The sequence below is a fragment of the Phasianus colchicus genome, unplaced genomic scaffold (assembly GCF_987193195.1).
Source record: "Phasianus colchicus unplaced genomic scaffold, bPhaCol1.hap1.1 HAP1_SCAFFOLD_45, whole genome shotgun sequence".
In the NCBI taxonomy this organism is placed as follows: domain Eukaryota; kingdom Metazoa; phylum Chordata; class Aves; order Galliformes; family Phasianidae; genus Phasianus; species Phasianus colchicus.
The window spans coordinates 348,472-359,146 of NW_028325225.1; the positions used below are offsets into that span (position 1 = coordinate 348,472).

The window sequence follows — 10,675 nt, forward strand, 5'->3', positions numbered from 1 at the left end:
AGAAATTAATGCTCTAGTAAGTCACTGCCAACTCTTGCAAGTCCATTTGGGAGAAAATTTGACACTCCATTTTTTTTTTCTTGTTGTCCTTCTATTTCCTACTCTCCTTTCTGTGTATGTTTATTATTTGCCTCATTTCTGTGAAAACAAATCAGGCTCCATTAATAAAAGCAAAAACTGTTTAAGGCCATCCATCTTACTCTTTCTCCTCAAAGGTTTGCTGCCACTTGTTCTATCACAGAGGACTGCAAAACTTTTTTGCTCCACATTGTTACCCTCTAAAGATAAAATGAATAAATTGCTGAAGAAGATGTTGAAAGACTCTTAATGGTGCATTTATGATCATAACATACGTATTTGTGAGACCTAAGGATTTTTATTCATTCTATTTTTGTTCAATGTAAAATCAAGATTAACTTCTTAGATTTTCTGGACATCCTCGTTGTATAAATTTAATTTTTTACTCCTTTTCCTTGTACAACTTCTGAAATCTGACAGTAAGAACATTTTTATTTTTGTCTCAAACCTCTTTTTTATTCTTTGTCCATCTATTTTTTTTTTCCCCCTATGATGCTTCTTATAACTTTACCAATTACTTTGTGTTCCATTTCATTACGTTATTTATTTTTGCTTTTTCTTTAGGGCAGGATATGTCTACTGCTATGCATCTGCACAGTTCCTACAATGGAGCTTTGATCCTGGTTGGATTGCTTAAGTGCCATTAACATAAACGTGGTTAACAAAAATAGTAGTTTCAGCTTAGTATTTTTCATGCTAAATCAGGTTCAAAACTAGAAGAATAAAAGTTTTTTTGTAAGAAACATAAACATCCATGTTGATTTCATAAGTGAAACTGATTCTGTTTTTGAAGAGCGGAAGAAATTTAAATAATTCATCTGAAAGCAAAGTTCACTTCTGTTCTTATATTCTCAGAAGTGAATCATCAGATTAAACTAGCATGCCACAGTTTAGTGGTAAACCTCTAACACTACCAAATCTACATATGTAGATTTTGCTTTAATGTCACAGGCAACAGAATGTAATCAACTAACAAACAAAACAAGCAAACAGAAAATTCACATCCAAATAAACCAGAAAGAGGAGTTTATAGACACTCTACAGAACTGTTAGCTGTGCTATGCTTTTCAAAAGCTGGAATTTGTCCTACAGACATCTCAGAAGTTGCACATCTGTCCAAGAAGAATCATTGCACTTTATTTCTACTGTACATGTTTATCTTATATCTTATTCTTCATTACTGTTATGTACTATGCAAAATACATAAAGAAAAAAAGCAGTAATCAAACTATACATAGTGTGAGCAGGGCTTTGTGAAGGCTGCAGTACTGTACAGAAGAAAGCCTTGAACAGATCTATCTCAAATTCAGGGTAATAATACATTTATTTCCTACCCACATTGCTCATGTAATCCACCAACTATTTTAGGAACGCCTAGATTCTTAAAAATACAGAAATTAAAGTGATTTCCTGATCAACCCTTACAGAAAGACACAAGTTTAAACATGAAAGCAACTATGAATGCTTTGGAGAGAAAAAAATAGAATGTAATGTTAATAATCCCTGTAATGTTAATAAGCTAAATAACAGTTTCAAAGTTTAGTATCTTGATGCTTTACGGAGCTCCCATAAAATGGCTCTGAGCCTTCCCTTTCTAATGATTTTGCACACCCACGCAACTTGCTCTGTGGGGATGGAAGATAACAGGATTTAGATCCTTGACACACTGCAATTGATTTAACAATAAATATTGTCCATCCTAGTTTTGGGTTACTATAAGATGAAAGCAAAAATGTATATACTGATCTACTGGTTTTCTTTTAAAAAACATTCACCTGATGCTGAAGGCTAATTCTGTAAAGCTGAAACTTAAATCCCAGCAGAAACAGGTTCCCAGATATTAAAAACAAACAAACAAACAAACAAACAAAAATCATAAAAGTATGTACAATGAAATCTTTAGGCATGTGACAAACTTTGTTTTATATATGATATGATTTCAGAACATCTGTCACACACACTCACAAACTTTCCTTAGAAGGAGAAGCAGAAGTTTAGATGATGATAAAGTTATGTTCTTACCACATTAGAAGGTTCCAATTTCTTCCTTCTAGCAAGGTCAGTGATATTATTGCCATTGTAGTTGATGCTCTCCATACAGCCTTTGAAATTTTTTTCTGCTGTTAGAACTTGGCTTCCCAGAAAAAGGCATGCCTCCAAAGGTTATCTTTGAATGTATCAGAAAGTGAAAGACTGTTACTGGAGGACAAGGGCTTAGAATTTTTGCTTACTAGAAAAAGAAAGTATCAAACAAGTACTGGAAAAGTAGGAAAAAGTTAAGTTTCAAGGACATTTCCATCAGAAAGAATGGAAATGAAGAAAGAACGGAGCCCCCAGGCTGGTTGTTGAGTGAGAATTACTGCTTACCCAGCATCCGTTTGCTTCATCAAATGTCCCCCATCTGCTCACAGAAACCTCTCTAAGATGCTTTTCTGAAGAATATTTGGCAGCATGTTTCCCAGGGCTGATGCCTAGAGGAGAGGGTTACATGGAGACTTGCTGTCTATCTTGATGGCAAACCCCTCCTAAGTAGGAATCCAGAGCTGGTGACTCACTTTGTAGTCTTGTATAGGTCTGGGGCAAGACAACATTATGGCAGTGGGGAGATATTCATGGTCAGGCTGGACAGGCCTCTGAGGTCTCTGACCTCTGTGGGTGTCCCTGTTCATTACTGGGGAACTGGACTCAATGGTCTGTAAGAGTCCCTTCCAACTCAAAAAAAAATTCTATGATTCTATGATTCTATGAATATTCCTGGTTTTATTACAAGTACAAATACTGATAAAGCCTACATTCAAATTGTTTATTCCTTGCTTTTGGAGAAGCTAAAACACTAGCACTAAGAGTTTTAATCAACGTAGATAATAGCTTGTCAGTTGTTATGCACAGTGGTACGTGCACCCAGTTTGAAATTTCAGTGCCATTAATGTTTTTAATTTTTTAAGTGATATGACACAGTACATGCAATCAACAATAATGAACATACCATGGTTCAGGACCCCTGATCTCTCAGCTAGTAATTTAAAATATTTTCACGTGTAGAGACAAGACAAGTATTATGTCCTAAATGGAGTCTAGGTCCCCAGCACTATTTCTCTCTCTATTTGATCCCTAAAAACAACTGTTTTCTTGCCAAAGATTTTGCATCGTTAAATCTCCTTTCTGAAACAATGAATATTGTGTAGTTGCAGGCCACTTTTTCAAACCTGTGGACATTCCCTTTGCTTCTACTTCTTTAAGCAACCTGCAGTTGCAATACACTTTTGCAGTACAGTCTTGAACCTCTTTATTCCTTGTTTTTCAGTCACCATGGGCTGTGTCTGTGCTGTCTTTGTAACCAGGACCAGGGAATGACCTCTTTTCTCCCAGTCAGTTTTCTCAACACATCTACTGGTGTGGATGAAGCAAGCAAAGGCAACAAGAAAAGCAAATACAATTATACTAGCAAGCAGGAGTATCATTTATTATAGATGATAATCACATGTTGGTTTGTCACTAGGTGTGTTTAATCAACAACTTTCTTTTTGAAATAAGAGTGAAGATAAAAGAAAAGTTCAAATAGGATTCCTACATGTCTCGTTTTCATTAAAGATTAGCTCTGCTACAACACGATGAACTGAGGATAATATAATGTAACGTCCAAACACTTTTTTTCAAGTAATGTTAACACTGAATGAAAGGTATACAGGCTTCAATGAAATTAGGAAGTTGAGGCCTAGTTGAATGCTATTTGTTGTTGAATGGTATTTGTGACAGTGTTGAAAGAAATGGCTGATGTTATTGTAAAGTTACTGTCTGTCATCTATGAAAAACGGTGTTCTGCACAGGTCTGTGAGTGTTAGAAATGGGCTTTCTTGAAGAGCTGTCTTTATGGAAAAGGAGGCATTGCTTGCAAACTGGTAAATTGGGAAAAAAAAAAAAAAAAAAAAGTAACATTTCTGATTTCCAATTTAGTTATTAGAAAATCCCCATCATCTCTCTTTATATTATATGAATACTCCATGGTGTCCTTGGGATGACAAGATGCCTGTACTGCTATTTAGATATGCACAAATACAACAAATCCATGGGCAGATCTTTCCCCTACTGCATTTTTTTAATGTATTTCTTTATTGCTAAACTAAAAGGAAAATAATAGTAGAAAAAATTCAATCACCTTAATCAGCACATGCAAGTCTTAAAAATCTTTTTTCTTGCTCTGTAATACTGAAAAGACCTGATGGGAAATGTTACCTTCCAAATTTTGCTCTGTGTATATGCATTTCCTATTTAAACCCTCACTCAGCAAGAGAAGGAAAAACACTTCTCAGTTTCAGTGTAAGTGCCCCATGGAATTTTCTACAGGAAAAATATCACTTTAGATCTGTCAGACAATAACATTTTATTACCTCAAGGATGTTATCTGAACCTGAGGTCTAATATCTAAATGAACTGCAGTTCAGATTATTTGAGATTTAGCAGAAAGACAGAGGGATGGAAAGTTTCATAGAAAGATTCTATGGGGAGAAGTCTCATTCATTTATTGTGGATAAATATGATGAAAAGGTATTCATATACCAAGTTTTAATAACTGTATGGTTAACAGGAGGAACAGTAGACAGCTTTGAGCAGTAGCTGACATACAGAACAGGAGAGTTGGAAGAGTAATATTTCCAAGAAGATTAATTTAATTTAAAGGCAGAATGTTTTTTGGCTATTGGAAAGTTCTCTGTTGTGTTGAGCAAAAGGATAGATATACTGGCTGAAAATAAACCTGTAAAAGTGAGGTAATGCATTTACTAAAACACCATGGGAGTGCTACAGATATCTAGGGGATATATGTATATAAGCTGCTCATTCAGTTTACGTGTTTGTCTTTTTCTTGGATGAGAAATAGTTGCTGTTTATTATTTCCTTAAATGCAACACAAGCTTTTACTCATAATATCCAATCTGAGAACACCGTTCTTGTAACTGCTTATGAAAATCATAGATACAGAAATCAAAAGAAACTGTTTCAATCTGCTTGCATTTAAGGAAATAGGAAGTCTCTTTCCACCCTTGCGCATATTTAAGACTGTTTTCTGACAAACTGCTAGCTAAAGGCTTCAGTCTTTCTTTTTGTGCTTACTCCCTCAATGGAATAGCTGAGCTTTTGTAACTGTCCCTACTTTGAAGTTTTCTAGTGGATCCAGGTTGGTTTAAGTATCCTCTATTCCTCACTTCTGTCTTTTCTACCATTTTCTTCAAAAAGGAGCATGTTAAGAACATAAATTTCTATTCTGTTAAGAGTCTTCTCCTGCAGTTAGCTGGTTAGTAAATAATACTTTGCTCACTCACCTCACTCAACCTGCTGGCCACATTCTTTTTAATGCATCCCAGGATACCACTGGCCTTCTTGACCACAAGGCCACATTGCTGGTTTGTGGTCACCCTGCTGTCTACAGGGACACCCAGGCCCTGTTTGTAAGAGAATGTGATTGACTTCACTTCTTCCAGCAAAAAAAGAGAAGCAGGTCTAAGACATCTGTTTATCTCCAATTTAAACAACTTAATTTAGGTAGAATTATGTGTTTTACAGCTATTCACGTTGCTGTGAAAAGAAGCGCGGCTATACAAATAAGAAATCGCGCGGCTCTGCCCTCGCAACTCCCCCCGCCCCGCGCACGGAGGCGGCCCCCAGCCGCAGCCCCCAGCCGCTCCCCCCCTCGCGCAGCGCCACTCCGAGGTGCCGCCTGCCGCAGCGACGGCGGCGGGGAGCCCTCGCGCCCAGAGGCGGCCTTCCCGGGGTCTGCCCTCTCCGCCCCCCTCCCACCTACCTGAGGGCAGCCGGCATCCGTCCGCGCAGCGGCGCACAGCCGGTGGCACCGCGCGCACAGCCTGCCTGCCTGCCTGCCGCCCTCCCTCGGACGAGGGTCCCCTTAGACGAAAGCACAGCCCCAGCCCGGCCGCTACCGCGAGGGACCGCGCCCGCGGCCGGAGCCCGGGGGCCGCGAGGAGGGAGGGCTGAGCGCCCGGTGACAGGTGAGGACGGCCCCCGCGCCGCTCCCTACCTCGCGCCGCTCTCCTCGCAGCCGGCGGCTCGCTTACCCTCGACCGCCGCCGCCCCCTCGCTCCGTTCCCCCGCCCTAACGCGGAGTTCAACGCGACCCCGCTAGCCGCGAGGCCCCGCCCCCCGCCCCGCACTGACGGCTCTCTCCGCCAATAGCGAAGAAGACGGCCGTCCTCGAGCTCCGCCCTCACCTCCTTCGACCAATAGGAGCTATCCGTGGTGCTGCCCCTCCGCCTTCCCGGCAGGCTCGGTTGGCTCGCAGCTGCCGAGCAACGGGCGCGGGGCTGCGGGTGGGGCCGCTGAGGGCGGTGGCCGGGCCCCCGCTGCGGGCCGGGGTTGGTGCCGCGGGATTGTGCCCGGGGCTTCTCGTTCGGGAGCTTTCGCCTCATAGATGGACGTTTTTTGTTCCCCTCCCCTTTTTCCCTCTTGGCTCAGCCATCAGGAGGATGGAAATATCTCCCGCACTCTCAAAGCTGTAATCTCGGCTTGCAGAAATGATAACTGGTATGTGAAGATGTTTCTAATTTTTTTGTTTCTTCACTTGTTTGTGAACCTAGGGTAGGGAGAAAGAACTGAAGTAACCTGCAGTGAGATTCTATCACTTTTGTAACTCCTTAAGCATAGTCAAGAATGTATGTTTGTGAACTACTTTATTAAGATAGTCCTGGTGGAGTATACTTTATATCACTGGGAGTCCAGGATTTTCTGAACAGTTCTTAAATCAGAGTCTATTACTTACAGGGCCTGCCTTACAGCATAAGATCACATGGCAGTGCCTTCTGCTTTCAGTATTTTACCAGTGCTGTGGTACAACTGGGTCTGGTTAATACCTGTTCAGATACAAGACAGAGTAAGGAAAATGTGTTTATTATTTCAGATCAGCCCTTTTGTACAAGCTTGTTATTATCTTCAAGAGAACAGATTGATGCTTTTGTTTTCTGTAGCAGAAACGTTACGTATAGAAGAAAACAGCACTTCCAAAGAGCATTGCTTTTCTGAGGACTCTATGGATTCTGCACTTAATTCAGTAAATCTGTCAAGCCCAGCCCGTCAAAATTCCACTGAATATCGTACTTCGGGGAGTGCAGCATATTACAGGAATTCCTTTCAGCCAGTGACTGCTACCTCAAATTCAGCCCCGATCCTGCGCCGGCTGTCATTGAGCTCTGCTGGGAACAGCAGTTACTATGAAGTCAGTAGGAATCGAATACAGAGGAGGATTGAAGGTATGCCTGAACTTTCCAAAGTATGTAACAGCTTTTATGAACATGCAAAGTCCGTGAGTTATGAACAAAACAAAAGCATCAATCTGTTCAAAACGATGTTCAAAACGATGGGCTTTGTAGCTTTGTTATTTAATTCCTTGCTATGTTCTCTTGAAGATAATAACAAGCTCCAAGCCTGTTAACAAGTCTCCTGTGAGACAAGACTTACTGAAGAATAGTCATTCTCAAGTAATCACTGGTCCTTTACTACATTAAAAAATTTCCAGTAAAATGTCTAATAGACAAGTTTGAGACAGTCTTCCATAAATCATCTCAGCTGTATATGTTAAATATTATGAGCAGGATGTGGACATAAGGTTTGATTTTTTTTTTTCATTGTCTGATATTAGCATTAACACATATGCAATCTCAGTCAAGCATTTTCATTATCTTTCTTAATGGTTATCTTCTGAGAATTTGTTTAGGAGTGCATTATGTTTCTATTTTTTATAAATATAAAAAGAATTTTTTAACATAAAAAACCCTCTCATGTTAACTAGCAAATGTTTAATTTGTTCTACACAGTAGAGGGAGTCTCTAACTTCATATGCAAGAGGACAATTATCATCTGTAGATCTCCATATGTTCGGAGACAATAGCCATCACAAAAAACTGAAGAGACTACATGCAGAGCTGCAGAAGGCTGTAAATCCTAGACTCACATGCACACTAACACAATACAGTCTGATCACAATGCTGCAACTACGAGTCGTTAAACATCAGTGGGAACACCACTCCATTCTCTCATCATTGTATGTTCTCAGCTCCACTTGCACTAGGCCAACATCTAGCCTGAGGAAGAAGTTGGAAGCCTGATGCAAAAATCTGCATGAAACAAATGCTGCTTTGGCAAGAGACTTAAGAGCTGGAAAATATAGCTAACAGGTTCACAGAAGTGTAAACTCCACATTACCATCTTGAAAATTACTCTATGAAAGTTATAAAACATATGCTAGTGGAGCAGCATATTCTTGGGGGTAACTGGTACAATCTGTGAAACAAGTTCCTAGAATATGGTCTTTATTACTCTTCTTATATGACAACTTCCAATAATTTCTTGGGAAAATTCCAGAATTAAATAAAGGAAGAGTATTTTCCACAAACAAATAAACAACAGCAACAAAAAACACACAGAGAGCTTTTTAAGCACGTTTAACTTGTTCTATTAGCAATTACGTTCTCTCTCCTGAAGTCTGTATAAAACTGGAGTTTAGTGAAGAACTTGAGGTGTATTTCACAGTTATGATCTTCAGGCAACATTATCCCAAAGTGGAACAAAGACACCCAGAGAACCGGTTCCCTACTTAGTGAATTCAGTAAAGCAAGACATGCAATCCACCATAACATCTTCTATTAAACACAACACTTGTGGCAAAAAGAAGCTTTTAAGTCCACAAGCCCTTCTCTTTCAAGTACACAATCCTCAAGACAATAATGATAAACTTTCTAGTTTGATCTGTATCAAAAAAGCAAAGCAGTGGCTACTGAGGTTTTCGGAGAAAGCAAACTTTTATTTGTCGGCTTGAAGTAGCTGCAGCAACTTGCTAAAAGGAAAGCAATAGCCAGCTTTCTCACAGATACATCACCTTCCCCCCCCCACATCAGACCTCTTCTCCCAGAAATACCAGGACTCTGCTGAATATTTCCCATTTCCTCCGGAACATACAGCATTACACTCCGCAAGAGGACAGTTTCTTTCAGAAATGTGGCATTTTATCACAGATACACTATTTTTATGCCCAGTAGAGCTCCTTTTCTCCCAGAAATAGCACTGCTCTTAGGAAGAGCTCCCATTTTCTAACCAAAATGCTGCTTTACACTCCTCAAGATCACACTTACCCCCATCAAGATGGCAGTGTCACAGAAATACCAGCTTCTGCCCCCAAAATGGGACTTTGGCTCTCCAAAACAAGACATTTTCTCCCAGAAATACCAGGACTCTTAGAAATACCTCACGTTTCATCTCAAGAATACTGCTTTCCACTCCTCAAGATCACACTGACTCCCATCACAATGGCCTTGTCTCCCACATACACCAGCTTTCTCCCAAATACACGACATTTTCTCCCACATACACCCGTTTTCTCCCAAAGATGGGACATATTCTCCCAGAAATGCCAGCTTATTCTTTAAAAAACGGCCTTTTTTCCCCAAAATACCAGCTTTCTCACAAACACCTGTCATTTTCCAACCAAGTCTGCTACTATCTCCCAGAAACAGCCGGTTTCCGAGAAATACCTGACGTTTGCTCTCCCAAATACTACTTGACACTCCTCCAGAGGACATTGTCTCCCCTATTTACCACGTTGTCTCCCCAAGAGACCACTTGGCACACCAAAAAGACCACCGTTGCTCTCCAGTACAAGATCTTCTTTCCCACCGGTTCCCACTTTTCTCCCCCAGCTATGTCATTTCCTCCCAGAAGTGCCACTTTTCCCTTGGAAATTTCACCTTCTCTTCCAAAAAGAGGAGATTTGCTCCCAGAAATACCCCTTCTCTTACAACTGCCACACGCTTTCTCCCCAAAAAGCCTCCATGACAATGCCAAATGGGACACTTGCAGCCAAGAAGAGGACACCTTCTCTCAGAAAGACCACTTTTCTCCCCAAGAGAGGAGATTTTCTCCCAATTGGATGACATTTGCTGTAAGAAAGACCTGTTTTCTTCCCTCAAGAGGACATTGTCTTTCCCACTGAGGACATTTTCTCCCAGAAGTGCCGCTACTCTGTGAAACACCTCCATTTCCTCCCAAATCTACTCCATGACACGCCTCAGGATGACACTTACTCCCCGATTTGGGGCATTTTCTCCCAGAAATACCACTTCTCTCCCAAAGGGATGGCCTTTTCCCTCTCTAGCATCTGTTTCCTCACCAATACCTGGCATTTTCTACCAGAAACACCAGCTTTCTCACAGATACATCACCTTCCCCCCCCACATCAGACCTCTTCTCCCAGAAATACCAGGACTCTGCTGAATATTTCCCATTTCCTCCGGAACATACAGCATTACACTCCGCAAGAGGACAGTTTCTTTCAGAAATGTGGCATTTTATCACAGATACACCGTTTTTATGCCCAGTAGAGCTCCTTTTCTCCCAGAAATAGCACTGCTCTTAGCAAGAGCTCCCATTTTCTAACCAAAATGCTGCTTTACACTCCTCAAGATCACACTTACCCCCATCAAGATGGCAGTGTCACAGAAATACCAGCTTCTGCCCCCAAAATGGGACTTTGGCTCTCCAAAACAAGACATTTTCTCCCAGAAATACCAGGACTCTTAGAAATACCTCACGTTTCATC

General features: G+C 40.8%; 1 long non-coding RNA gene across 2 annotated transcripts; it reads right to left on the reverse strand.

Moving 5' to 3' along the window:
- Window positions 1-2,005: 2,005 nt before the first annotated feature.
- Window positions 2,006-6,196, reverse strand: LOC149912013 (uncharacterized). Of its 2 annotated transcripts, none has more exons than XR_016462506.1 (3): window positions 6,110-6,196; window positions 5,397-5,516; window positions 2,006-2,245 (listed from the first exon to the last, which is right to left on the reverse strand). It is a non-coding gene; the product is annotated as an uncharacterized LOC149912013 (long non-coding RNA). The 2 variants fall into 2 exon arrangements; XR_016462505.1 differs by having other exon boundaries at window positions 2,006-2,549.
- Window positions 6,197-10,675: the final 4,479 nt, after the last annotated feature.